Source organism: Lotus japonicus, chromosome 5 (assembly GCF_012489685.1).
Source record: "Lotus japonicus ecotype B-129 chromosome 5, LjGifu_v1.2".
Lineage (NCBI taxonomy): Eukaryota > Viridiplantae > Streptophyta > Magnoliopsida > Fabales > Fabaceae > Lotus > Lotus japonicus.
Genome location: NC_080045.1, coordinates 45,093,332 through 45,097,911, shown reverse-complemented (window position 1 = coordinate 45,097,911; position 4,580 = coordinate 45,093,332). Strand labels below are relative to the sequence as shown.

The 4,580-nt window shown below is 35.8% G+C and overlaps 1 pseudogene; it reads left to right on the top strand.

The window, feature by feature from the left end:
• The first annotated feature begins 359 nt into the window (after positions 1-359).
• Positions 360-2,133, top strand: LOC130720893 (uncharacterized; annotated as a pseudogene).
• Positions 2,134-4,580: the final 2,447 nt, after the last annotated feature.

Sequence of the window (4,580 nt, the reverse complement as noted above, 5' to 3'; positions counted from 1 at the left end):
AAGAGTTCAAATTGACCAGTGCGATAACATTCCTAGACTTGGTCTAACATTGAAGGATACATCAGAAATTCAGAATACTATGGGTGAATGTGACTTCTTGATAGGTCTGTGGGATTTATTTGTTTTTTTTAATAGTCTCTTTAGTATTCATCTATCTTATATAGTAGCTGATCAGTTTTGTATATTTTTTTTGTTAGATGCAATTGGATTGGTCACTGCTGTTTCTGATGAACAACAATTTTCAAAGTCTGGAAATGTTACTAGGAGGATTGAGTTGGAAATCACTAATGACAAGTATGGTTTTTATAATCTTCCAATTAAGTAATATTTTGGAGGGTTAATTTTGATTTTATATTTTTCTCATTTATTTCCAGGGGAAAGATAAAGATGGCTCTATTTGGTGACTATGTTGATATTGTTAAAGGATTTCTTCATGCTGATGGTGTTGGGCTTGCAGTTATTGTAGTGCAGTTTGCGAAGATCAAGACATACAAAGGTATATTTTGTCTTTCTTTTGCTATTAATATTTTCCTAAATTTTTTTTCTTTATTGCTTAAACTTTTTAACTTAGTATGTTTGTTTTCATCAATGTATAGGAGAAATTGTTATACACAATGTTATGCAAGCTACCAAATTATTCTGGAATGCTGAGATTCCAGAGGTTGCTGCATTTCGCGATGGGTAACTCTATTTAATTTAATTACTGTCCAGTTAATTAATTATTGCTGCAGTTTATTGTTCATGTATAGTAATGGTTAACTCTATTTTTGAAATTGTTGTGAAGCTTGGCCTTACATGGCATTGATGCTGATATCCCTATTGCTCGATTGGGTGGTGGGTTTCAAAATGTTCCTCCCAACGAGGAGTTCATCACAATGTTCCCTAGGAAGACTATTGTTGAGCTTCATGACACACCTGAGGTAGTTTCTACGAAATTGCCCTGAAAAACTCATTGTTTACTATATAGCATTATAGCATTATTCACAACCTTTTCTTTCAATGTAGGAGGGTTTCTTTGTGATACTAGCATAGATTAGTGGATTACTTGATGGGGGAAAAGTGGTGGTATGCTTCTTGTCGCTGCCGCAGATCGGTGACTATAGAGGATGGGATTTACTTTTGTTCTGCTTGCTCTTCTCATGTCATTGATGTTACTCCTAGGTTTGTAGTTATGTTAGATAATCTATTATATGTTTGGGATGTTAATTTCTATTCATATTATTGCTGATGAAGGAATGTTTTTCCTGTAGATTTCGCATAAAATTTGAAGTTTCAGATGGAGATGAAGTTGCTACCTTCGTGATGTTTGACACTGATTGCCAAAACCTGTTGAACAAGAACTGCAGAGACTTGGTTATGTCCTCAAAGGTTATTACTATTTCATTATGTACTAATTTCAGTAAATGTTTTTATTTTATGTACATTATTAGATTGTGATATTTTTTGTGTTAATATTCTGCAGGGAAAACCTGTTGATGAATACCCTGAAGATATCAAGAAACTGATTGGGAAGGAAGCCCTTTTTAAAGTTGAGAAACCAAGTGACCATGAGATGAAGTATGATGATTCATACAAAGTGAAGAAGATTTGTGATGATATGTCAATAATTGAACTTTTCAAGAACAAGACAAAGATTGAAACTCCAACTACTGTATTTTCTATTTTGATCTTATTTACTATTTTTTTTCTATACTACTTAATTGTATTATCTTATTTCCCCATTTAAGTTAACTAATTGTTTATCCCCTTATTATTGCAGCTAATTGCTGATATATTTGCATCAAAATCTGCATCTGATGACCAGGAATATGAAATTAGTGATAAATCTGTTGACTGTTCTAGCAATTTGTCTGCAGTTCCTGACAGTGCCGTGTCTCTTGATGAGCTTTCGCCTTTCAAAGATTCTGTAGGATGTTCAGGTGCTGGCAAATCTGAGGGTGATTCTCTTACCCTTTCCAGGCCACTAAGAAAGAAGAGGCTGCTCAATCCAAAAATTGAGAAGTGAGAAGTAAAGATGCTTATTTATCTATTATGGACATCTTCAGTGCAATTTTTTTGTTGTGTTTTGGTGCAAATGAATTTGTATTTGTATCTAGGAGTACTATCCATTCCTCAGACAATGTGGTCTAAATATCCATCATATTCTACCAAGCATTGCTTTGTTTGGTTATTATATATTATAAGAATATGATATAGGATAGATGAGATGCCCCTCTATTAGAATATTTGACTTTTTAATATGTAATTCCCCTGGTATACTTTGGTTTTAAGGTATTATGGTATGATATATGTGACTTATGTTGTTTCACTACCATTGTTAATTTTTATGTTACTTAGGTTTTTCCACTACCAAATATATTATCGATGTTATTTTATTTGATTCACATATTTGAAGGTATGAAAAACGGTAGAAAGGGGGGGTTTGAATAACGTTTTCAGTACAAAACTACCACCTTAAAGATTTTAACAAATCTTTTCGAGAACTAAGTGCAAAAGATAGAGATAGAAAAGCACACAAGGATTTTATCCTGGTTCACTTGATAAATCACTCAAGCTACTCCAGTCCACCCGTTAAGGTGATTTCTTCCTTCTTAGAATGAAGGCAATCCACTAATCAGGTAAGAGTTACAACTGCACTTGAAACCTACAAGTGACTAACAATTACACTGACTTAGCTCACACTAAGATTCACTCTCTTAGTCTTCTCTAGGATCCGATCAACCTTGATCTCCTAAAGGAAAATCAAACAACTGTTTGAGGTTGGTGTTTACAAGGGTTTGCTTCTGAATAAGCTGAGTGTAAACTAAAATAAATTACAAGATGAAAGAAAGCTTAGAATATTTTGAATATCTTGCGCGTGTGTTTCTTCTTGTATTCACTTCTCTTTTCTTGCCACTTCTTTCAATCTTCAGCCTCTATATATACTCCAAGGATTAGGGTTGAGCGTTGCATGGGAAATGCTACCGTTGGAGGGCAGTTCTGGAAAATCCAGCTTCTGCTGTGGCTGAGAACGTTAGGTAGGTCGTCAGGAAGGTACACTTGCTTTTGTACTTGGATAGCGACTTGACCTTTTAACCTAGGAGACTTCTGATCAGAGGAATGCTTCGTATTGGAACTTGTGAAGCCGGTTGATCAGAGTCAGAGGGATAGCACAGATCCTCTGACCATTGTATCTTCTGATTCTGAACTCAGAGGGAAGAACATGGCCTTCAGAGTTTCTTGCTTCTGGACTTCAGAGTTTCCACTATTCAGCTTCTGGATCTTCAGAGTCTTCTACACCATCGGAACATCTGAACCTTCAGTGTTTCTTGGTTGTCAGAACTTCTGGATCATCAGAGCTTCTAGCGACTGAGTCCTCATCAGAGTTTATATAGCTTCAGATCTTCTGAAGCTTTTCCACTGTTCATACTGAACATGGTGAATGCGAAAGCGTTGCTTGGGTTACCCTTTATACACAGTGCTTCTGATTTGTGTGAAATTGAGTCAGGGTCAGAGCCTGTAAATAGCACACTCAGAAAAACACGTTAGAGTACCACAATTGTTCATATCAAAAGGTTAACTTGTAATCATCAAAACATAGAGTTGTACTACTAGATCAAAACTTGATCTTACAATCTCCCCCTTTTTGATGATGACAAAACTAAGATTTTTGATGAACAATTCTTAAACATTAAACTGAATTCACTCAGAGTTTAGAGATATAGAATAAGACTTATCCTGATGTGAATAGTTTGTCTTGCTCATTCTGAATTCAAGTCACTGCTTGATTCTGAGCTTAGCTCCCCCTGAATCTAATACTTGATGAAAACGTTAGTAAAGTCTAGATTCTGAGCTAAATCATATAAGAGTTCAGAGTGAAAAGCTTATGACATAGATGAAAAACGAATAATCAGAGCGCATAAGTGATCAGAGTCATGGACAAGGTATCAGAGTCTTGGGTATCAGAGTCAACTTAGAATCACTTCAGAAGAAGTGAAATGTATTCCTTGTATTTGCCCAGTGACACATCTATGGTCATGAAGGTGGAACTCTTAAAATCTCCAAAAGAAAAATAAGTCACACTAACACATCTTACACATCAAAAACTGGGTTTACTCCCCCTTTTTGTCATAAGCAAAAAGCTTGGGGTGTGAAAAACTTAGCTTGAAGTACAAGGTACTTCCCCCTTAGAGAAGGTCTAAGTTGAAAGAAAATGAAGACGATGTAAGAATCAGAGTGAGGCGATAATAAATAGAAGAGTTAATGCAAGGGATGAACGTTTACCACCGGTCAAGTGAGGAAATAGAAGGGTCAGTTACCAAGTACTTAACCTCGAGAAACTGTAAGAGCATTAACTTTCAGAGAGAAAGTGAAGCCTATAAAAACGTTGGAGAGAAAGGTAAGCTTCACACCTCGAATAATATTCAGAAAAAAAAATGGCATCATACAGAATGGCATTAGAAGAGCTCAGAAGGAAGGCGTTTGAGGAAGATATGTTCCTCAATATTAGGCATCCCGATGGTACAAAGACCATACAAGAGCTGACGAAGACACTGCTTGAAGAAGATCTTGGTCCAGAGATGGAGAAAGATCTGAAGGAG